The sequence below is a fragment of the Neopelma chrysocephalum genome, unplaced genomic scaffold (assembly GCF_003984885.1).
Source record: "Neopelma chrysocephalum unplaced genomic scaffold, ASM398488v2 Primary Assembly neopelma1_66, whole genome shotgun sequence".
Classification (NCBI taxonomy): domain Eukaryota; kingdom Metazoa; phylum Chordata; class Aves; order Passeriformes; family Pipridae; genus Neopelma; species Neopelma chrysocephalum.
This window is the reverse complement of record NW_020897725.1, coordinates 13,218,932-13,244,290: the sequence shown is the minus strand read 5'-3', so window position 1 is coordinate 13,244,290 and position 25,359 is coordinate 13,218,932. Positions and strand designations below refer to the sequence as shown.

General features: G+C 40.5%; 1 protein-coding gene across 7 annotated transcripts in view; it reads left to right on the top strand.

The window, feature by feature from the left end:
• TRAPPC9 (trafficking protein particle complex 9) overlaps positions 1-25,359 on the top strand; it is a 459,142-nt gene that overhangs the window by 403,481 nt on the left and 30,302 nt on the right. The gene's annotated exons all lie outside the window — the stretch shown is intronic.

The following is a 25,359-nucleotide window of genomic DNA, read 5'->3' as shown; positions in this document are numbered from 1 at the left end:
TATGATTCTGAAACTGGCTTGGAATTCTTTTCCACCAAAGAGCCATTTCACATTCAAACCTCTGTTTCACTTACCTGAAAGACAAGCCTATTACGGAGGTATTTAGAAGCCTGCTATTGCTGTGTGTTTCTCTTAGCTGCCAGTTCTCAGGCTCTGGCTTTTTGCAAGCCAGAAAAAAAATAAGGAATATTCTGTTCTGTACTGTGGTCTAGGGGATTCACAGGTCAATGTGTTTCACTGGACAGTGTCTGTTCCCTCCCCTCAGCTCCCAGCTCTGTTCTCACAGTATGTCCAATTTGCACTCACGGGTTGGTAGAAGTTGAATACAGAGATGAGGTTGCCCTGCCCTGGTCTGAGCGTGAGACTGGGAGAGGAGAGTCATGCTCCAAGCCCTCATCAGCTTTTCCAACCCTGCTGCTCAAGGAATGCAGGGCATGTCTACAAGCAGAGTCTCAGCAGTGTTTGCAATGTTGTGATGTCGCTACAATGCTCAGGAGCAATTCCTGTGGATGGTGAAAGGCACTTTTAATAAAACCCCAACCATTTACCTCATGCTTTTTTGAGGAGCCGGGTTGCCACTGGGGTAATCACTCTAATAGAACTGGAAAGGTGTTGTGCTACAGTTGTTTTCATATTTATGTGCTGCTCTCTTTATTATTTTACTGGGTCCACTATTGTATTTCCCAGTCGGAGCAAAACACTCCTGAGCCCTGGGGATTTTTTACAATTATTGCCACTGACAGAGCAAACAGGAGTGAGGAATCTGAGCCGTTGCTATAGAGGCTGTATATAACACAATACCCGTGAAGCACTGGGCATAATAACCATAACATGAAAAATGAACTAATGATTCTCTGCCCACTTCCAGGCAATGAAAAATTTCCTCTCAATCTGTAATCCAGTGCACTGACAACGTCGTCCTCCCACGTGCTTGTCCGCAGAGGTCTGACTCTGTCTTGGGGTCACCAGTTAGTTTAGACTAGTGAGAAAGTGCGTGTATTTGAGGGAGAAGCTGGTCATAGGATTATTTAGTGTTTGTACAGCATCATCTGTGCAATGATTTCATGGCATTTAGGCGTGCAAGATGCTGTTTTGAGTTTGGGTGGGTACCAGTCCTGCGTTACATCTCAGGGAGGAGCGAGGGCTGAATCACGGAGAGCGTCAATTTGGCATCCTTACTCATTCAGAGCATTGTTTCAACCTCTGCATAGCTGCACTGTGCATAAATATCCTACTTGATGTGAGCAAAGATGTCACAGTGTAAGTGATTTTAGCCTAATCATGCAGAAAATGGTCAGGAAAGATTAGCCCCCAGTGCTATGTCATAAGCAAAGACAACATGAGTAGTGATCCATCCATCCTCATGAGCTAAAATTCAGCTTTTTATTTGATGTGATCAACTGTTTAGTCTTTAAATTTTCCTTTTGGTTCTCTTTGTTGGGATTTTCAACACTGTCCATTGTGGTTTTGCTCCGACCTCTTCTGTGTCCAATGACCTCAGGGGTCCTGGCCCTTCCACAAGAATTGACATCAGTTTTCCTTGCCATGACATCCCTCACGTGGGTTTTAGGTCCCAGTTATGGGGCAAATAGTCCATATGAAGCAGTATTAGTTCTCTGTGGACAGATGAATGAGAAACACCATGTGGATATCAGCAGAACTTGGCCGCTTGCTTTGATGGCATCACTGCCAGCATTTTCTTTGGTTTGCTCCATGCAGATCTGGGACCTTGTGTTTCATTTGGAATTTTGCTCGGGAATGAACCCAAGCTTGGGAGATGATGCTGCCAAGTTTTCTCTGGTTTTGTGTCAAGAGCAACTTTGGATTGAAGCTGGAATTGAACCAGACACGTGATCTGACTCCCATACTGTCTCCTACGCTGAGGAAAGCCAGTCTCGTCTGGCCAAAATGGAGTCAGACAGAGGGTGTTATGTGTTCCTGATGTAAGATTAAAGTAACATCTATGGAGGTTTTTCCTCTCCTCTTTACTTTCAGTCTCACAAAAGAAATTTTGTGGAACAAACTTCAAATGAAGGTTATGAATGTTCTTTTTTCCCCTCTTCATCTCTGAAGTAGTGGGTTAAAAGATGACTCTGCCCTTTTCATGTGTGGTTGAAGCAAAAGGGTTCAAAAGTAGTGAGTGAAGCTCAGTGGTTGAATGCCAGGTGCCTGGAACTTCTGCACCTCTGTAGCTTTGGGGACAGGTCCCCAAGAGCAGCAGTTGACCCCCGCTTTGAAATCTTTGAAATGTACTTCTGGGCACTGAGCTGAAGGCTTTCACCTGAGGGTAATATATAAGAAGCCAAGTAAATTGTTTGATGTGTCAGCATTTCTGTTGATACAAATAATTAATGAGAAGATTGATTTTTGGACCAAATTTCTTCTTCTCTCAGGGACAGAGATGATCTCACTAAAGGTTCCTTGCTCTTTATTTAGGTGGTTCTGCACTATTTGTCACATATCAGAAAAGGCATTGTGAAAGAGGATTGGGATGGCATTTTTAAGCCTATTTTCAACAAAATCCATAGCATGAGATTCTTGAATGTGAGCAGTGGTTCTGTGTAACCCCACAAACAGTGGGAGGGACAAGCAAAGGGGTGCTCTGTATCTGCCAACACTTTTTGTGCCCCACTCTTGCCTCCCCTGGATCGTAATCCCATCATTGACCTGTGCCAGAGTGTCTGTGCTGCTGAGCTGAACATCTCTGCCTCAACACTGGGTCCAAAACCAGAAAGCCCCTTCCATGGTCTTCTGCTGAGCTCCGCCTCAAGCACAGAGGGGAGACCTTGGGCATGGACCATGAGGTTTAATGTTCCCAGCTGTAGCTCCTGTTATTTGCTCATGCAAAATATCTCTGCTGTTGACAGGAGTTAATTTGCCCCGATTGGGAAGACCAAGACAGATGTTTTAGGGCATATTTTTGTTCTGGATGGAGATATAACTTCCACCTATTCATATCCAAGAAGTTTTATTTTTAGCATTTGGATGCAGAATGATAAACAGGCAGGGGAAAAAAAGACACCTCAAACTCTGTTTTCAAATGTGTAGAGATATACCACTGTGTTCCGTGGAGTTTCAGCTCTCTCTTTTCATAACAGTGTGTTGTTTCTGAGCTCTGTGCTGAATCAATCTATTTGCTTTCCATCTTGGGCTGCCTTTCCAGCAATACCTGACCGACGCTGATCAGCCAAGAGAGATGTGATATGTGACCTACCCACTAGACTTACAGCAAATCATGCTCCTCATGGTCTATTTTTAGAGGTCTGGTTTCTGTGTTAGGCTCCTGGAATTCTGCGTTTGCTTCATCTGGAGTACAACAAAAAAGCTTTTGATTAATTTTAGACTCAAAGCTCCTTGGAATGAAATTTGCTTTAATAATGGAAGTGCATTAAAAATTTATATGAGAAACGGGAATTTATGTCTCCCTGGGAACTGAGAATTTAAATACAATCTACCTAAGACAGACATTCAAGGTGTAATAAACACCAGACTCACCCTGGATTTGAGCCTTTCTGGTAGGAGCTGGATACCAAAGCTTCTGCTCACAGTCTTGCTCTATTTTCTAGCATAACTAAACACACTCCCTCCAGGATTTTTCTTGGTAAAGTGAAAGCCTCTTGCCCTTCTTGTTACCATCTTCTGACCACTTGTCCCGCTGACCTCTGCTGAGTTTCAGAGTGTGAGACCAGCCCCGGCCTGGTGTTGGTCCCAAAATGCGACAGAGCAACGCCCTCCTGGACTCTCCTGGGTATGTCAGTACAGCTCAGAGGGACCTCTGGGAATTTTGCTTTACAAGCCAGTTGTGCCTGATTAGCTGATCTAGCAGAGAGCCTTCCCTGAGCTGCTGGTCCCCAAGCCAGGTTTTTGGGGAGGTTTCTTTTTTTTAAGCCCTCAATATTTACATTTGCATTCTGTTGCTGAAGATCAGTGTATTAGTATTCTGTCCTTGTCTCCACTGAATTGCATTTTACTTATTTTTGGTCTGTTATCAAAGTCCCAATGAATTTTATTTTGTCTGCTCCAAATCATCAGTAGCACCTTCTAGGTTGAATTAGTTTTCCTTTATTTTTAGATGATTTTTTCCCTTTTCTTAGAACTTAAATTCTCAATGGAAATATTGGCTAGATCTCAGGACACACCCTCACCGGCTTGAAATATCAATATCAATTCAATATTTCTTTAAAAATCCTGAAATTTTTTTGGCAAAATATACCACATTTTCAGTGATCTCTTTTCGAATACAGATTTTCCATTACTTTAAATCACATGCATTGCACACAGATTCAGACCACAAATGGAAAGACAGATAGTGAAGTGCCATGGAAAAGGCTGTCACTGCTGTTCTTCCATCCCAGTTGGAAGCAGGAAACTCTCTGATTATCAATAATTATCGTCTGGGTCAGCCCTATTTTGTAGTCTTACCTCAGCCAGACTTTTGAGTTCAGAGCAAGGATTTAAAAGCAGATAACCTACAAAAATGTTATATCTGTGACAATATGAAACAGGGCACCCTGAGGTAGTAGATATTTTTGAGTTTGGGTTTAAGAAAATGAAAAAAAGAGATGATGTCATTTAATTCAAGGGTCTAAACACAGAACTGAGAATCCAGAGCCTTAAAACTTTTACCTGGCTCAAAGAGTCAGCATTGGAAAAGGGAAATTGTGTTCTGGATCACTTTGTCTTTTTTTAAAAATGATGTGTGTGGGAAAAGTGCACTAATTTACCACTGTGAAGGCATAACATTTTTTAAACTTACTTGTGCCCACACAAATTGAAATGGAAACTATTATTTTAATGTTGAACATTACCTCTTTTTTTGTTACAACACAAGGTACTCTTTCCCAATGAGTGCTGGCCCTAAATCAGATTTCAGTCTTACAAATCAATCTTATTTTTTTTCTTCCAGCTATCTTTTATTCTAGTTTGTTTCTTGCCTTTTACAACCCTTCTAAAGTCTATTTAGTTTTTGTGTTCTGCTTAATATACTCTCCCAATATTCAATTTGTTGGAGGTTAACAGCATTCTGATTGAAATTTCCATCAGTTCAGAAATAGTATCAAAAGAGAAAATTATAAACAGGGGAAATCTATGGTATTTTTAAATCTAAAAGGCTAATTTAGGCTAAATGCAAAATGGGTGTGAACAACTGCCCTAGCATTTTCACAATAGCCAACCAGATGCTGTCTGAAAAAGAAATAGCCCTAATACCCTCATTTCTTTTTATGCTAAAACATTGGCAGGTATTGATATAAAAGGCAAACTAACTTATTTGAACTAAATTGATCAGTTCACACTGCACAAAAGGCTTTCAGCTGCAGCTGCATAAAACATGGTACAGATGCCCCTGGATCCTGGAAAGCAATGTGTGAAATTGCCTGAGAACCACAGGTTTGTCAAATTATTGTTTGCCTGTAAATATCACCCACTTTGGAGTTTGTTTTTACTGAGATTTTCTGACCAACTTCTCTCACTTCCAGGGTGCAGATTGGAGTAATTGCATCTAAAATTTGAGAGCACAGGACTGGGATTAAGGAGAGTGGTATTGTCTACTCTGACCAGCCTCTCAGGCAACTCATTTGAGACACAGAGAAAAAACACAAAACAACAAACATTAAAAAAAAAAAGCCAACCCACAACCAAACCCCAAAAAACCCACCACAGCAAAATGTTTTGAATATTTTCTCCGAGATAAATTTGGGGTTTGCCATGGTAGCAATGTTTTGTTTGGGAGGAGGAAATTTAGTCTTGGTTAATATTGTTGTCTTGAAAACGCTGGAGATTTAAATCCTCTATAGAGGAGATTGTCATCACAGCAAAGAGGCTCCACTGAAAGGTCTTCTATGGGAGTGAGAAACATTCGGGCACCAAGAGTGCCTTTTTCTGATGTATTTTTAACATTGATCATTATCTGTTAAGAAGAGAAGTGAAATGTTGGGTAGGATATTCCAATTTGGTTTTATTTTATGTCTTATGACTATTCCCTGTGTGTAGCTAAAGCTTCCTGCCCAGTTCAGTTAAAGTCCTCTCCAAGGATCAGTCCTTCTTCCATCCCTAGCTATGCTGTAGTCAGTAGTCATCTCATTTAGGTTTCTTTTTTTCCCCCATGATATATCCACCTCAAAATACTCATCCTGTTGCTAAGAGCACAGTCTATTACCAAATTTAGTCTCTAGACAAGAAGACACAGTGAATGACTGGCCCGATTCAACTCTGTTAATTCATTAACTACACAGATTTACAGAAGTTGCACAGTTACATTGTTACTGCAGGTACTACCAGAATCAAGTCTGCAAAAAAGCCATCCCACAGTACTTGAAAGGTTCAGTCAATGTATGGAATGAACGGATTCCATCAATAGATATTTGAGGTCATATCCTGAAACTCTTAATATCAAGAAAATTCCCCCTGGTGAACTTCTGGAAAGTTCAGTCAGTTTCTGATATCAGGGTTTAGTTTAATCCCATTTCATGAAGAAAATTATCTTAAATTTAGTTGACTGGTACAAGTGACACTGAAGATAATGAGGATTAATTGTCTTTGTGCATGAGCTTTTTTGGTCTGCCAAATGCCTTTGCAAGATGCATCACATAAGGCCAAAAAAAAAAAAAAAAAAGAAAAGGCACTAGGAAATAAAAAGAGGAAGGAAGAAAGAGCCCACTATGTGGTCTTTAAGTTTCTCTTTTGTAGCATGATTTATTGGTCTCTCAGTTTTGTTTCAGGCCCCAGCTTGGATGACAGTGGCTTACAGTGTGACCACGTAGGCTGGCTTGACAGAGATGCATGTTGGATCTGTAATGCAGAAAAAGCTGGAAGGAAAGGTAGCTGAGAGTTCAGGGAAATAAGGCAACCTTTTTTCTTTCTTTTTCTTTCTTTGTTTCTTTCTCTGTTTCTTTCTCTTTTTCCTTTTATTTTTATAAGAGCTTGTGCGTAACATCACCCATTTGCTAAACTATTTGCTTTCCCTGGGCCATTGAAAGTTTATATCTGCTTGTCCTCATTATATATTGGCATTGCTTACTACTTATACAGAAGTATAACTTCATGCCGCTGATTTCTCCCAATGACCAATAAGGCATGAATCAGCAGCAAGATAGACAAGTTCCAACAGTGTTGCCATGCATTGATATTTATCTTTACAGTGGATGTGAAACAAGATAAATTACAGAAACCCCACCTACACTTGTGACACCTACATGTTTCTCAGCTGTTTTTATGCCCATGCTATCTGAAAATGGATTTGGCATTAGAAATGTGCCTTCAAAATATTGATAACAATAAAAATTCAGCCCACTGAATTACTGGAAAGTTGTGACTGTAGGAGTTTGTGCATAGTTAGCTCACTTTTGTACTGTAGGTGATATTTATCTCCTTAATTCGAAGTGCCTTAAAATCCAGACTCTCTCCACCATCAGTGAAGTGAGATGTGTAGTCCCAGGGCAGTTCTTCCCATCCTACAAGAGCTGCCCAAAATAGGTGGAACAGAAACACCTTTGGAAGTGTATTTATTTCCATGAACTTAGAGAGGAACTTGCTTTTGCATGGCTGCAGTTTGAGATGAATCCTATTGATGGGAATGATTATATTAGTGCTATATAATACTTTATAAGTGGAAGACATTGCAATAATACTTCTTTTATGGGGCAGGTCTGAGGAAGAAGTATATTGTACCTGACTAAAGAGGCCTCCTGTGGGGAAAGGCACATATAGATTCAGTAGAAATTAAGGACAGATCATCAACTCTTTTTGTCACAGGCCGCTAAGTGTCACTCAACTACAGTATTACCAGCCTGAAGACATTAGGGATATATGTTTTAATGTTCCAGAAATTCAAATGTGGGCTTCAGGCAGAAAAAGAAGCATGAAAAATCCTAGTGCCCGTGGGCCATGTTAAATTACTGTGTAGGTGGAGTTCCCTCAGGATACCCTATCCTCCTATCTTCCAGAGAAAGTTGAAAAATCCCAAAGGATAGGAGGCTCAGTCTGTGCTCCAGCGTTGTTGTACGTTAAAAATAGCAACAGCTGTCTCACATGATGCTCTCCTGGCCCTCATCTTCCTGGTTTCCATTAAAATGCAGGATTTGTTGTTACCTTCCAAGCTGCCCGGTGTGATGCCCCTTCGAGGAGAGGCCGTGGTTGCTCTGTGTGGCTCACTCTTCCTTCTTGGCATTCCTGTCATGGCTTTGTAGGGTCTGAATAAGTTGGGGAGGCAATTCAAGGGGAATAGTTTGAAGCAAAGGGAAGATTCTGATTTTCCACAGCGAATGAAAGTCTTGGCGTTGTCAGACAATAACTCATCCCGTGTTCTTCTGACAAATTGGCTCGATCGTGGCTGACGAGCGCCGTGCAGCCACAGTGGCAGCGAATCTTTCGGAGTGACTGCAAATGTGTTCAACTCCAAATAAAGCGATGGAGACATTTTATTTTTTTTTTTTTTGGTGAAACCTCTGTGACTGATGGCACAGACTGGCTTGGCATGACTGAAAATTCACTCTGTCCATTTTCATTCAATATCTCCTATTCAGCCTCACAATGTCCCTTTAATGATACCATTTAGGAAAATGATTCTATTTTGCAGTAATACTGACAGGCCAGGGCAGTTCATGCTTGTTAAGCAAACTGGCTCATACACTGACCAAATCAGTGCTGCACTACCCTCTCTGAGAAAGCATTTACCACTAAGTGTTTGTTAGCGCAGAGGGAACCCGAGCTGTTTCTAAACCTTTGCAAATCTAATACAGACAAGGCTTATCCTGGAATATCGTTTTAGAAGGTGAACTCAGGAGCTATTAAGAGGCCGAGGTATTGTTAGCAGAGAGAAGAAAATAAAATACATGCTGAAAAGAGAAAATAAGATTAAAGATAATAGTTCTGCTGTAGGGGCCCCTTTAGGCTATCTGGAGAAAGAGAATAAGGTTTGTAATATTCTGCTCTTTCTCTCATATCCTAGAGAAGTCCTCATGTGCAAAATATTTTTAATCTCATTTTCTATTCCGAGACTCTGTTTCACGAAGTCATTTTTATACATCCCAGTATAAAAATTGCAGCAGATTTAAGAGAGGTTTTGTGTCTATCAAAATTAAGTGCATAAGCATGTGTGCAAGGCTGGGAAATATTGGGAGGCAATCACAGTGGAAAACAAACATACAAAAAAGGCAAACATCAAGTAAGGAATAGTTTTATTTCTCAGATAAGTGACTTTATTCCCAAGGCTGACTAATGACGAAGAAGAGAGAGGTTATTCGGTGGTTATCACAGACAGTGGATGACTGGGGCTTTGGGGTTCTTTTTCTTTGCTGACTCATTTTCTGGCCTTTAATGAGTCAAACTCTGTGTCATTGTACTCTGCAAAAATGGGTGTAATAAGGATGTGTGTCCCAGAAGCATTCTGAGTCTTAATTGACATTGGAAAAATATACTGATTTTTTTGTTTGAAGACGCTGAAATGAAAATAGCATCACTAATGAAAGTACCAGTGCTTTCTATGTGGGCGTGAAGCCACACTCTTGTGGACCTAAATCTTTTGGATTTTCTTTGTTTCCATTAGTTTTTATACTTCATGGATTCTGCAGAAAGCTGAATGGCTCCACTAGTGCATTCAACAAGGCCACTCAAAGCGGACGTTTCTCTCTTCCCATGTTTCTCTTTCTATATTGAAATTTACAGTTTATCCAAATTGAACTTTCTCCTTGACAGTTGCTGTACCTCTGCTTTTGCATATGTTGCTTGTTAAGTCCCTTTCATGTGAAAGTCTGGGACAAAATTCCATTGATTTTCAGTAGGGCAGGATCAAATTCAATATTAGGAAAACTCCATTTCCTGCTAATAATCTATTTTGGTCTCCAGACAATTTGCAGAGTTGTCTTTAAAACAGATGTCTAAATCTGATCGTCTGCTTGTTTTGTTCTCTCTAAATAACCTGCAAAAATTGCATTTATAAGGTTCAGTCCTGCAGATTCTTATCAGCACTGCTGCTGCTTATTCAAAGGTGACCCTTTTTATAAATCAGGATTTCTTTTAGAATCAAGACTGGCAGTTTCAAGCGCTAAAATTCTCACAGCCGTTTGTATTTCAGACCAAATTTCATGTCAGTCAGCTGACTGTGTTTGCTTTGACTGCAGCAAAGCCTGGTAAATAGAAAGTAGATGAATTAATAGTGAACTCCACTAAATCAGGAAAGTTTGAAGAGATGCTAAAAGAAAAAAAGGTCTTCGGCACTTAGAGACCATGGCTTGAATGAGAGAGCATTTCTGTCATGTTGGAGTGCACTTGGATGACATGGCCAGTAATACTTAGTTGCAGCACCAGCCCTAGTCAAAGCAGTAGTCTTTAAATTGTATTAAATAGAATATAAACAGGATCTACATGTGGTTTCCAAATGAGGATTGCATAATTCGTATTAAGGGAAGTATATTAAGAAGGAGGGATAGAAGTTGTGAGGCAGAGACCTGGTTATGGTGCAAGTTCCAGGAAAGAGACACTGAAGCACGGAGTGTTTCTTGCAGCATCTTTGATGAGATGTTGAGAGGTTCAGAGCTGGGCAAACACAAATCACAGGAGAAAAATTGGCAGAGAGAGGGGGCCATATTCAAACTGTTTTTCTACAGGAGCCTATCTATAGCATCTGAATTTGGGAAAGCGATCAGTGATTCAGGCCACCTACAATCCAGCACTGCCAGACCAGGCTGTCTGTGCTGTCAGTGAAGAAGAGCAGTCATGATACCTAAATTAGCTCCTGGGAGCAGATTATTCTGAATAGAGCCCTGAATTTAGGAATGGAAAGAGGTTCTTTTACAATTTAACCAAAGAAGGCTGTTGAAACAGCTGGAGACCCAAAAGGATGAAAGTGTGCATATTGCTTGGCTCTGATTTCCTAATTTAATAACTATGGAGGAACATAAAAATCTGGTTTACTTTAAGGTAAAATTTGGAGGAAAAAATATAAGGAGAAAATAGAAAGTAATGCTGGTTTCTCCAGTGCCCATGTATATTTTGGGCAAGGATTTAATCATGGGCAATGGTAAATCCCAGGTCTTCAGTGAGGAACCTTAAAGCAGAAGAAGTGAAATGAACAGGGTGGCACTGCAGAAAAAAGGGCCACATAATTGCAAGTAGGATTGTGTGTGGCTGATAATGGTAATTCCAGCAAACATATTTAGCAGAACTCACTCACTCTTGCTCTTTATCTTTTTAATGTGGTTGCTTGTTGTCAAGGTGGTTTTGCACTGTTTTGCTTTTTGTAGTTATGTGTCGCTTTTAACTCATTGTCACACTCTAAAATTTTAGTGCTAATAATAATTGCAGACAGGTTTTAGTTGTCCCATGTGGGTCCATTATGCTCACTCTTCCTTGTTTGGGATTTTTCCCCCTTCTTTAGTTGGTACCTTGTGCTTAGAGTTGTGTACAATAATGTCAAATGAATTTCATGGATGAATAAAAAAACTTGTGCAAAAAGGAAACAAAGAGTAGAGAAAATGGGAATACTTGAGCTCAGAAGTATAGGAAAAGCTAAGAAAACTGTAGAATAAAGCCTATATTACACAATTCTCTTGCATATTTTTGACAAAGATGACTTTAGCCTCTTGATTTAAAAAAAAATAAAAAAGTTGGAAGTTAGTGGGTGGCTTTTCTAATGGCTCAGTGGGTTTTGGCTGACTAATACTCTGAGTCTTAAAGATTATGAACAAAGTACTGTTGTTATCTATGTTATAGTTTAACTAAGTACCACACAGCCACTCACTCATTCCTCCCTCCCTGGTGGGATGGGGAGGAGAACAGGAAAAGGTATGATCCATGGGTTGAGATAAAAACAGTTTAATAATTGAAATAAAGTAACATATAATAATAAAAATAACAACAACAATAATAACAACATTGGAAAACAAAGAGAAATAAACCCCAAGAAAGACAAGTGATGTGCAATACAGTTGCTCACCGCCTGCTGACCAATGCTCATCCCATCCCCAGGCATCAATCAGCCCCTCCCAGACAACTCTCCCAGTTTATATACTGGGCAAGATGTTCTCTGGTATGGAATATCCATTTGGCCAGTTTGGGTCACCTGTCCTGGCCATGCTCTTGTGCTTCTTGTGCACCTGCCCACTGACAGAGCATGAGGCACTTGATTTAGAGTAAGCATTACTTAGCAACCACTAAAACATCAGCGTGTCATCAGCATTGTTTTCATACTAAATCCAAAACACAGCACTGTACCAGCTACTAGGAAGGAAAGTAACTCTGTCCCAGCTGAAACCAGGACAATCTGCAGGGAGGACATGATTGCTCTGCCCAAGAATTAAGCAATTTTTAAGGTGGAATTCTCTTGACCCGGTGTTGAGTAGTTTTGATAGCTCTTCACCTGGTGTTGAGTAGAGCTAGTCCCTGGGTCCCAAATCAAGGGGGGAAACCTCATCAGATTCTTTTGTTCGTGGAGTGGGGCCCCTGGGGTCAAGAAACTGAAGTCTCTCAATCTCATGTTGCTTCAGATAAGCGCAAAAGATCTGCCTGGGTTTTAATGGTTTAATATAAAGAGACTTCAGATTTTCCCTGCTGTAAATGGAAGGAGTAAAGGTGGCTCAGAAAGCTCCAGACATGTTCAGCTGTAGGTGAGGAATTTGTGACAATAGAGAGCTGTCTCTGGAATGAGCCTGTGGGCAGATGGTGTGTATACAAGCCTTGACCATCATTAAGAAACAATGCTGAACTTCTTTCAAGAAAAGAAATTAATGAGTGGCATTCACAGTGCTGCTGGTCTCATTTTCCAGGCAGAAACCTTGTCAAATAGTGAAACAAAAGAAATTCCAAAAAGCTCTCTCTCATTTTGGGTTGTTATCAAGACAGAGGCTGTCAAGAAACCCTAAGGACTTTTGGTATTTTTTTTACATGGAAGGTTTGGGGACGTTTTGGTGAAAGGTAGTGGTAAATAAAAGACATGATAGATAGAGTCAGAGCTCAAAAGACTCACTGGAGTCCTATATGTCTTCTTTCCCACACCAGCTGGACCAGTATCTCTGCCTGGGAGTGTAAAATGGACAACTAATCTCTTCCAAGCAAGCCAAAATTATCTTTTCTCAACCCAGTTGATGTAATGGCTGGTATTTCAACCATCAGTTCATGCACTGTGTGGGTGCTCATTGTGTTTATTGTTAAGTGTGGAAATGACCCATTAAATACATGAAGTATTAAGTGTTCCAGCTTCTCTCCTCAACAACTTCCCAACATGGGCAGCTGCATGTTTCCCACTGAACTCACTGGCTGACAATGCTGCTATTTGGGATGCACAGGAACATCTATCACTTGGCATTTTTATTTGCTAACTTTGATCTCAGCTTCAGCATCTTGGAGAGCCTGGCATTGTAACTCACTTTCTCAACTCAGTCAATACATGAGGAGAAGTACCACTTGGAGGTCATAACATGCTGTTCCTTCTTCTCTGTCCTGCCCTATATCCTCATCTGGATTTGCAAATCAGGTCATGGACATAAATGTTATATAGGAGCCAGAATGTAGGAGTTATAATAGCAGGTCAGAGCAGTTGTCTGGGATTCTGTCTGGCAGAGTTGGCACCACAGTTCTCAGAAAAAGGAGGATTTTGGAGAGTAGAACTGAACATGAGTTGGGAAGATGAATGGTGATTTTGTGCCTTCATACATCTGTGTTCAAGTACTGAAAAGGACAGGAATTACCACATGCACTGGCTTGTGGAACCACTTTGTGGGAGCAAAACAAAATGTGTCATCATTCCTCTCTGGAAAGAAAAAAAAAGTGTGTTTTCATCTCAGTCTTTTCTCCTTCGATCTCTCCCAATGTCTTTTGAATTTGTTCACATTTTTTTTATCCAATTTGATAAAGAGGTAGAGAGCTCAGGGACAGTGAAATTCCTGTAAATTTATGAAATATGGGGGAGGAGATAGACTTGAGGGAATGAGGGACAGGCACTGAGAAGCAGACTGCAGTTTGGGCAAAAACCTTTACAGGCACTACCAAGCCCATATCATAGAAGGTAAAAAAGAATATTGCAAAGTATCTTAGAATCAGCTGATGTTGAGTCAATCAACCACAAGAAAAACAAGTCATAGGTAACCAGTACCCTTGGAATTACTTTTTCTTTTATAAATGGGAAGACAGAGGAATAAGATATTTCTGCACTTACTGCAAAAATGTATAAATGCAGCACGGCAGTGCATTGATCTCTACTTTTTCGTGTAGTCCTAGGAGAGTAACAACTGGTGCTACAAGAACAGCTACAAATGCTTTCCTTCTGGACAAGTGATGAAGTAACTTGACTGATGTCAACATTATAGAACAGAAATCAGTCATCTCTCTGCCAGCATTATCTGTTTCTTGGGAAGTTCAGATACTGTTCTCTCAGGTGCAGTTTCAAATCAGTATCTAATTTGTAGAGTTTATGTAATGCCTCATTGATCTACCATAGTGGTCCCTTAATGTTTGCAAGTTTGCGTTTCAGAGATGGGTTTTAAATAATCTCAAAATTGCAAACTTATTATTGTTTTGCCATTTCCTCCACCGCCTTTAAAAAAAAAAATCATTAAAATATTTCCATTTCATTTTTTATATGGAGATTTGTAACAACTGTTGGTTTCACAGGAAAATCAAGGCATCAAGAAAACCGGATAATGTCAAAGAAATGTAGAGATTTGCAGTTTTTCTGATTAAACATCAGTTAGCACTGTTTGGGCCAGCGATGGGTTAGGATTTAGCAACTCTATTCCTCTGCAACCTAAGAAGTTCCACTTGATGGCTTTTGTATTGTTTACTTGTAAAGTTGTACTCTTCCCTCTGTTTCCAAATGAGAAGGGATACTTTCAGCAGTAAACTCATGAGATGAGTGCAGTCAGACAGATGAGCAGTTTCTATGTTTTCCCTGGAGGTCTCATGGGAACCTCTAGGGCTGTCAGAGTACTTCTGGGAGCTCTTTGAGGATTTCCAGGGTAGTGGCTTTGTTTGGGAAAGGATAGCTACAGGAGACCTGTCTTCCAGTGGACTCTGGCACCTTCTGTCAGCTCTTCCTTATCAGAGGGTGCTTCAAGCTTCTTTTTTTTCCCCAGCTGACTCCTGGTTAGGGAAGATCAAGCACCCTTTCAGCTGTGCTATGGAGAAGCCTATATAGCTGCTGGCCTTAAAGCCCAGGTCCCAGAGGCAGCAGCTGGTGCAGAAGTGGTCCAAAAAGAGATTGACTGGTTCTTCAAGGCCCTGAAGATACAAAACTTTGGAACCCCAACTGTACTGAAGGATGTGCTGGCAGTCTATGCTTATCAGGTTGGGAAATTAAGTCTTCCATGATGGCAAAGGCAGGAGCTTGTGGTTTCTGGCCTCAGGAGGAAGGTTCCTGCTCCACCTACAGATCCACAACTAAAGAACAGCTTCTGGGTGCAGATGAGGGACTGGGAGCTCTGTCCATCTGAGTCTCCTGGGCCTGAGAAGGATGGCTGATGGCAGTGGGTGCCTCCCTCCTCAGGGGTTGTAGTTCCCCATCTGTCAGTGTAATGTTTTCTGCTGACCAGTGGCTCACATCTGGGATGTTGTAGACTCACTGCTTAGGCCTGTCCAGCCACTTCCAAGTGGGCACCAGTGGTGATGCAGTCAAGGAAACCTGGAGCATATGAAGTGTGTCCACGTGGTTTCACGGGTCGTGGTTGAAGACGTGTGGCCCAGATGGTTTTCTCCTTAAGCAGGGAGGACTAGAAAAGGAGTGGACAGACCCTGTGTTGCACAGCTGGTGTCAGCAACAAGGATCTGGCTTTTATGACTATAGGATCTTCTTTGGGAATCAAAGATGGCTACAAAGAGACAGGATCTGCCTGGCCAAGTGGGGCAGAAACATCATAGGAGTGACAGGGCAGGGCAGTGAACATCCACAGCAGGTTTTGCACTTTACATGGGAGTGGAGGGAGAATTGATGGAGCTCTGCCTTGAGTGGATGATGAGCCAGCTGGGAGCTGCTGGGTCACTCTCTGAGAGCAAAGCAGTGCGAGTGGTGCTGTGGTGGGTATTTACCAGAGATTGACAGCTAAGGAAGAAGGACATGAAGCCTTCTTCAGACAACGTGAAGAAGCCATCCCAGAGAAGACAAGATTCAGGGGATTTTATCCATGTATATGAATATCTGATGGGAGGATGTAGAAACAGAGCCAAATTCTCAGTGGTATCCGGTGAAAGGACCAGAGGTGATGGGTGCAAGATGAAATTCAGGAAATTCCATTGAAATGTAAGAAAACTTTTTTACAGTGAAGGTGTCTGAAGGCTGGCACTGGCTGCCCAGAGAGGTTGTGGACTATCCAGCCTGGAGGTACATGGCCCTGGGCAAACTGCTCTAGCTGACCCTGCTTTGAGCAGAGTTTGGACTAGATGATGCTCAGAGGTCCCTACCAGCCCTAGTGACTCTGCAGCTCTGTGAGAAACCACATTCCCTCTTTTCCTTTACATCTGTGAAGCAGCACTCAGCACTGAGGAACAAGGTACTTGATTTCTGGGGATTTTCTGGGGAGTTCCCATGAAGAGACAAGTGGGAATTGTTTGCAGCACAGCTTTCCCAGAGCATATTTTCTTAGAGCAATGTAAATTTTTGTAAGTGAAGTAATCTACCTTGAATCACTTAATTATTGGCAATAAAAGAAACCACAAGACCGACCTGCAAATTACAGGGATAAAGAACTAAATGCAGGTGTAGACTTCACTGAGGCTTTGTTGAAACTCTGTAGGTATTCCAACTGTATGTTTAAGAATGTCAAATGAATAAATAACAGCTACTGGAGCTATGTACTCTTTTTAACTGCAATTACTGGTACACTGCAATCTACTTTCTGAAAGTATTGGAAATCTTCCAAAGACAGAATAGGCCACAGCACTTTGGTACAGTTGATAGAGATGAAGTGATGTGATGTCCTTGCAAGGTGGAAGAAGGAAAGCAAGAAGAGAATGACCAGGCAGATGCTGGATGGTAAATAACTGGATTTCAGCTCAAACTGGACAAAGGAAAAGGCTTCACAGGCTCATAGTCAGACAATAACTGGTGTAACTCTTAAAGCAATACTTTGAAGAGATCTTGAACATCTTCTCTGAAAAGAGCAGCATAAAATGAATAACAAATTCATGTATTTCAATAGCAAATTATATTCAATATAGGTCATTTTCTAAGCGCTCAATTCCAGTCATTCATACATTGTATGCAATTAAACAGATTTTAGGATAGGTATGATTAACTCCTACAGGAATGGTTTAAAGACCATTCAAGGAACATAGGAAAAGAAACTGTTTGATTAAATCAGAAATGGTAGCAAAGGGAAAGTCAGTGTCATGGTAAACTTAGTTAACTGAAAAAAGGCATGTTTTGGACTGAAGGCAGCCCTGGAAACAAAGCTTTAGATCCAGAAATCCATCCAACTTGCCAGAAGTCAGTCAGAAGCATATTGGATGGTAGATTAGATGGCCAGAGACTTGACCAGAGCAGTTGTAATAAAAGAAGTGGTTACCAAGTGCCTCAGAGCTGCCTTACAGACAAACAATATCAGTTTTTTCCTGCTGGCCAAAGGAAGAGGTCCATTCCGTGATCTGCCCCTGGGATCACTGGTGGTGGAGTGATGTGGAATTGTGTGTTCAGATCTGTGTGTGCCATGAACATCTGGCCAGTTTGCAGCAAAGCTGTAGCTATTCACTGGATGGCAGACCTGGCCTGCCAATGTGTGAATGGTGGCTCATTCCCACAGCCTCTCTCCTACCTCTTGTATCTCCAGTTGCAAGATCCTGCCAATGTTGATGTGAAGATCCGCAAGTTCTCCTTTCTTGCTTGCTTATTTTTCATTCTCCCATTACTCTGTCACTGACAGAGTCTTTCATTTTCCCTCTGATCTCTGTACCTGCCTTTTTGGCCTTCAGTTGCAAGATCATTTCAGTCTCCACTCTTGCACCCTCTCTGTTACTTCTCTTCACCTTGACGTCAAAATTTCATCTCTCTCTCTTCTTGTTGGTGTCGTCTCATGGAGTCTGCTTTGTGCAGGACTGTATTTCCTTGTCTCCACTTTGCTGATTCCTAGAAAATTCATTATTATTTATTATTGTGTTGCTTTGCAAGTTAGCTCTGAAAATAGGTACACTACAGCAATTTACAGAGACAAGGCAAATAATATCCTAAGCTTATGCCAGACAGCTCTACTATAGTTCACCCTTCCCTGCTGAAGGGGAGAGAAGAGTTGTCTGTGCAGCTAATGCCAGTGTGGGAGAAAGAAAGCAACTTCAAAGGAGTGATAAGTCTGTTGGTTGCCATACTGTAAGGGAATAAACTACAAATGAAATGACAACAAACCTCAAAAGGTGACATTCTTCTGCAGAAAACTGAATAAAAGTGTTTTTGCCTTGCTGGAAGTTCTTTGCTTTCATGGAGTTTGGAACAAGTATTTCTTACTTGTGTTAAAAGCTAATTTCTTGTTAGAGACTGCATCAGAGTGGACAGGGATGAGGGGTTTGGGGGTTCTATTCCTTCTTATGTATCTGGTGATGGTGTAACTGTAAGCAAATTGTTTCACCCCTCTGTGCCTGTTTACCATTATTAAGTAGAGCAAATGATACCTCTTTTCCTTCATAAAGCCTTTTCAGTCTGATTGGAGAAACAAGCTATGAAATGTACGTATCCTGCTGCTGTTACACAGCAAAATATCTTGAAGGCTTCTTTTAAATTTTAGGAGAGGACACATCTATGTATATCCAAGGTCAGCATGAAGCATTACAGCTGTAATATTAAGACCTAAGAATCCAAATTGGTGCCTAATCCACATTTTTATGCTTTATATTGCTGGTTGTTCATATGTAGAAGAGGATATTTCTTCTATTACCCACCATCCTCTTTTGACTAGATCTTTTTAAATTGCCAGGAATAGAAATGAGTACATAAATGGATGTATTTCTAAACCACCTTCCTCTTCTTACAGAATGTAAAATGAGGAGGTTATTTCTGCTCTGCTATAAAACATGTGTAGTTGCAGTGGCTTTGAGAGGCTTCAGCACCATAAGCTCTACAGTCAGTTTTAAGGATGCGGTTCTGTTACTAGGACACCACAGGATCTACCAAAAAAGAATGAAAAATAGTGCTTTTCTTCTTTTATTTCTCCAAGGCATTGTATTTGTATTACAGTACAGAGTGATGTGATCTGATTACTTCAAAGGCAATCTAACTTTGAGCTCCTTGTGTTTATAACCATTTGGTCATCACACGTTGGTCTCTCTGAAGGTCTTGGGTAATGATGTTGCCATCAGAGCTTTATCTATGGGTTAAGTATTTTAGGGAATTCGTTGAGCTCTGCTGCAGAGACAGCATTGATAATCTGTTTTCCTTTTCTGCCTTGCTGTTTGCTCTCTGAGATAGCTGTATTTTGAGAGAAACTCTGTGTGTGTCTAAACAAAGAGCTCGGTCACTGTAAATATATGCAGGAAGAAGGAGTTCTGCAAACAAGGAAGACTTTGCAATGCGACCTCTTTTTTTTTTTTGAGAAGATCCTTGGGGAGATATATGGATGAGTAAAAGCAATAGGCTTCTCAGTGCATTGACTTTCTGGAGGGGCTGTAGGTCAGCCTGACTAAACCTGTGATATCTTGAAAAAGGTGGCTGAAGAATATGTCAGATGTGTTTGCTGAAGGGGCCGGCGTGACTCTCAGCATTGAAAGCAGTGTGTTAATCTTGGCTTAAGCTGTCTGTTGGTATTCAGTGCAGATTTGCTGAGCGTTGTCTTCTGAATAATGGTTGAAGATCTTGGTCCTGGGTATCCACCTGACATCTGCACCTACTTTATTTGTCATTTTAGCAGAGAGAATAAGACTTCAGTGTACACAAATACCTCCTTTTGAGAGCTGAGCTTCAAATCCAAATTCATGTCATGTTACTAGGGCTAATAGTGGTCACATTCCTCCTTGTGATGTTAGAGGATTCAAATCCAAAACTCATTTATAACTTGAAAAGCTGCAATTCCTTCTGCCTTGAAATATGTTTTCATCTTTAAGTTGTATCTGTCAAAACAGAGAAGTCTTGCACACAATTGTCCAGTGTTTGAGCTGTAGATCCAGGACAGAGGACTGCAAGCCCACATTGGGGTGTTTCTTTGCCAGGATATGCAGTAATGTTTCTTTTTTTTAATCCTTTATGTCTATTTGTTAAGCAGTGAAATAATTATGAAAAAAAAAAAAGAGAATATTTCAAATAATGGTACCTGTAAAGAAGTGAGGCTTGATAGCATTCTCTCTTCAAAAGTTAAACTAAAAATTTAAACTCATAACTGAAACCATGTGATAGACCATTATTATTAGTCAAATCATTTCTGAAAGGGAGTGGAGGTTGGGAGATATGTAGTCTGGTCATGCTAATTAGTTGCATCCAGTTGTGCCATATATCTGTCTGAAAGCAAAGAAGTTGTAGAGTTGCCTCTAAGTTTTTTTCACAGAGATTGGGTTGGATGGAACTCGTCTCTATGTGGAGCTTGGGAGAGAAATCTGGTACTGGAAATAGGACTGCTCAGTAAAGGGAGCATAGAGGGTACCTGGATAAAAAGTCTTGATTATGAATACAGAATACATTGTTTTACAGAGTATTATTGACAGGAATTTGGGTTGAGCAGGAAAAGCATCATTCTTAACATGAAGGCATCTGTACCTCCCCAATCAAATTTCAGACCCTGCCTGAAAATGATAGAGCTGCTGAGGAAAAAAAATCTGTGCAAATTCTAAGCTCAGATTAGAAACTTTTGACTCATACTAGGCACCATACTAAAAAAAACCTCTGCTGTTATTGTGCCCAAACTAATTCATCTCAATGGTGAAAGACAGAACTGACATCTTTGGTCAATATTTATCAAGGATTATCAAAAAGAAAAATCTCTCTGCTGTCACTCAGACCACTGTATTATCAGAAGAAATCTGTGGCAGCATTCAAAAAGCAAAAATTAACCAAAATACAATTCTCCTTCTGAAGAAAAGCAATTTAACATCTAATAAAAACAAAGTAACTTCACTTGGGGGGGGGTGAATCTGCAGCCTATCAAGCCTGCCATATCATTTTAAAATTTGTAACTCTCATGATTAGAAAATGTCAAGATAATCAAAATGTAGGGGAAAATACAGCTGCTATAGTAAATGAATGCTCTGGAAATACTTAGATTGTGCTATGCTGTAACATCCACATAACAATCCTGACTTTTAAAACACTCTTGTCACACAGTTTTTTGCTCATCCATTGCTCGAAGATAGTGAGGATTTGGGTATGATTTCACAGTTGAAAGTGAGTGAGTTATTAAATTTACATTTTACTTTTGATACGCAGCTCTGATAATGAACCTGCGCTGCAGAGAAAGTGTCAAAAAGTTTAATTTCTTTTGTGCTCAAACCCTCCTTATAAATCTGCGTGGGTAATAAAATTATAATCACATATTCATACCTCTTTGCAAAATAAGCATAATGATACTTTGTATTCCCTTGGCACCAGCTCTCTCAGGTTCTCCAGGCACTTTATAAACATTAATTAAGACTCGCACCTCTGGTTGCGTAAGCGCCGTACTGATCACCTTCATTGTTTTGGGAAGTGTCTCCCATATTTTGATTACTCCAGAGCCACTCTTTAATACCTTATACATCAGTAAACTGAGGCAGGGCACTGAATTCTCATGATAAAATTCTTGCAGCAGATCAGTAATTAAGGTTGGGGCTGCAATTAAAAGTGTTCCACTTCCCAGCTCACTGTTGTAACCACTGGACTAACTCCTGTGGGAACTTTGAAGTATTTTCAATGATTCAAATTGGTTTCTGTGTTGGAAGAAATTTAATTCATTCATAATAGATGTAGAATTGTTAATGCATTGTCACCTGGTGTCCCTGGAGGGCAAATGTGTGACAGTAGGGCAGCCACGAACCGTGGCACCATTAAAGGCTCTTTTTCTACAATAACCTGTGATAGACAGCTGTCTGCAAGCATAACCGGCCTGTATTATGGTGAGTCTATGGCTCATTTATGACTAAATGGACTCTGTTGGTCCTTAGCTTGCAATGTGCTACTTTTTCCTCATTTTCCAGTAAAAAAAAATTGTACCTTCTCTTGGAATCATCTGTTTTCCCTTGCCAAGGGCTGTTTTATTAACTCCTGTCCGACTGCCATTTCCTGTCATTTTCTGCTGCTTTTCCATCTGAAAGAATACAGTGGTCATATCATGTCATAATTATTTTCTTTAGTAATTGCCACAAAGATGCTGAGTGTTTCCTAATTAGATCAGGCAGTGTTCGTGGCAAAACCTCGGAGATGCTGTCTGAGGACACGAGTTTCCTTCAGATCTTGGTAATTGAGTTGTACAGCCCCTGCTTGCGCAACCAGAGTTTCTCCCTGCAGCTCAGTGAAGCACACAGGGGGTTGGAAGTCATGGTATTTTAAGAGAAAGAGCAAAAAAAGCTTAATTGGGGAAGTAATGGGATTTTTTCCCTCCCTATTCTTCACATGTGCCATGGTGTGGAAATCTTCTGGGTTGTATCTCATCACAGCCTCATTTTGCAAATAGAAAACTGGAGCTTGTTATTCTGCTTTATAGATGGGGATCAGCTAAAAAAATTGAAGACTTAGATTGGTTTTGGGGGCAGATGGATAAAACTTATCCAGGGATTGAAAACCCATTTGCAAATGTACCATTATTTTGATGTGAAATAACTCTACAAAATGTTCTAACCAGTGCCTTATTTTGCTCCTGGAGGGCTGTAAAGTTGTTGATCGTTGCAGTGCAGATGAGATGTTAATTCAGGGGAATTTGTGAGCAATATAGAATTGCTGGGTACATTCAGTGTGCTGCTTGCTTTCATTTTTATTAGTCAAAATGAACAACAGGGTGGTCAGCACTTGAGAGCACTAACAGCAAGGATGTTCCACCAACAGGATTAATGTTCATGGCAAATGTTAGAAGCAATGGGAGAAATGGGAAAACTGCCCTTTATCTATATCATGATGGGGGAGAATATTACCTTAGCCCTGCTATTAGTGTTAGGAGCACCTCCCCTCCAACTTTTTCTTTAATGGATAGGAATGGGACATTTATCTGGAGATAGGAATTGGGATGCTTATGCAGGGACAGACCCACAGGCATCTGGGGGGCTGTGATCTGATCCTTCCTTTGGCCTGTAATGTGCATTTCCTATGCCAGTTCAGCACACTGGCTGCTGGAGCAGGATTCAATAGTTCTCTTCACTGTGCAAGTATCATTACAAAACATTAGGAGGGAGGTAAAATTTGCTTTATCCAGTTGAGGTAAACTGAAGAGCTTCTATCACCCTTCAATTCCATTTTTCCCTTGAAAATTGTACTTTTAATTGTAGATTCTTGGTGATTATTGGAGTTTTCCTGTTCTGGGCCAGGAGTTGGACTCGATAATCCTTGTTGATCCCTTCCAATTCAGGATATTCCATGATTCTGTGAAAACAATTGCAGCTGATCAGCTTCTTGGCTTCATGTCTTCCATGTAACACCTGTAGCAACACTGTGCCCAGACCTTTAGGGGAAAAATGACACATTTTTGCAGCATGATATTTCCCTAAGCTCTCCCCATTGTGTGGTAGTCAGACCCTGTCCAGCTTGGCTTGAGACTCCTATTGAACTTTCAACTCTACAGGGCTAAAAAATTAATTTGGTCCTTAAAATAAAGGGTTAAGAATTTAAAGTATCACTTAAAATTTAAAACAGGACTGTGACACGTGTGATGGTGTTTATGCATTGGCAGGTAAAATGCTGAAGAAAAGGAAGCCATAGGTTATTCAGGAAAGGAAGATAATTTAGTTTTAGGTTAATAGCAGTCCCTAATAATAATTATAACAGGTTATACTTTTCTGCTGTGATGATAAAAAAATGAAGTCTGGCCTTCTAAGTCTAGAGTGATAGTTTGGTACCTTTTTCATACCAGTTATTAAATCCTTTTTTTGATGAGCTACTTAGTGTAAGTGCCTTGATGTAGCATCTAAAACTGACTGGAAGCCTGAGCCACAGACAGGCAGAACACAGTTATTTTGCTAAGGAGCAAGATGAAAAGGCAACCATGCCCTGGAAAACAAGCAAAAAGATAGGAGAAAGGCATGAGCCATCTGCTTGTCTCTTATCAGTCCTTGTGGCCTAACCTTTAATGATGTAAAATGCTGCAGAAGGACACCAAGGCAAAGTAAGCTTCTCTTTATCCAGCAGGTGATGGGAAACATTGCTGTCATTTCCAGGGCTTAGGAGATTCACTCTGCTCACCAAAATTTCAGCCTGCCAGTGGTATGAGTACAACATAATAATGGAGGAAAGCTGGTGCACACTGCACAAAGAGGAGGCACATATCAGCAGCACAGTTCTGCTTTGGTCTGTTGGCAATGTGATTCAGTCATCTTTCTCTCTTAAGAAAGATTAGGAAGAAATTCAAGGAACTTGCTACTTCTCACAAACAGAACCCACTGGGATATACAGGATGGCAGAGCTGCAGTGTATTAGCGGGTTTGGTTTTTTTTTCTTCTTCCTCCAGATAGAATTCCCATAAATAATTTAAAAAATATAGAACCTGATTCAACCTGGCTTTCCAGCAGAAGAGAAGATAAATATTTGCGAGATTCTAAAATATATTCTCATAAAATGGTCCCTTTGCCATCCTCATCTGGTTTTGCCAGTTAGACTCTCTCCAAAATCTGTAAGATCATACACATATTTGAGACTTTTAAATTCTCACTTTGATATGAAGATAACAACCACTTAACTTGTAATGGCATAAAAAAGTAGTATGTTTTCCTGCAGTGTGTGGCAACAATGAGTGCAGCTTCTTAAACACAGCCCATGACTCAGGGTGCTATTTGCAAAATCAGAATCAAAAGAGTTGTAATTGATATCCAAATTATGCCAATCAGACCTGTTTTAAGAGTTTGTTGCAAAAATAATTGCCCCAGATTAAAATTCTGAAAATCTTAATTGATCCCTTTGACTTTCCACAGGTTGGTTAGCATCCAAACTAGTGTTTGGAGCATATGGTTCCAGCTAAAGTCTGCCAGACATATCTCGAGAAAAAAAGAACTTTTTAAAAAAAGATATTCTGGACCCTACAGGCTTTTATCATCGTGTATAAAATGGTTTTTTCCTTATTCATAATCTATCAGATCTCCTTTCTTGCAATCTCCAAGTAGAAGCTGTCATAATTGTTGCTGTAGACACTAGTTTTTCCTAAAAGATTATTGTTATTCAAGTGCTTGCTGTTTGTGGTGCCTGTAAACCAAAACACCAAAGCAATGACCATCTTAAACCAGGTGCTGAAGAAACACAAAGCAAAAATTAGAATCATAGAATGGTTTGGGTTGGAAGGGACCCTAAAGCAC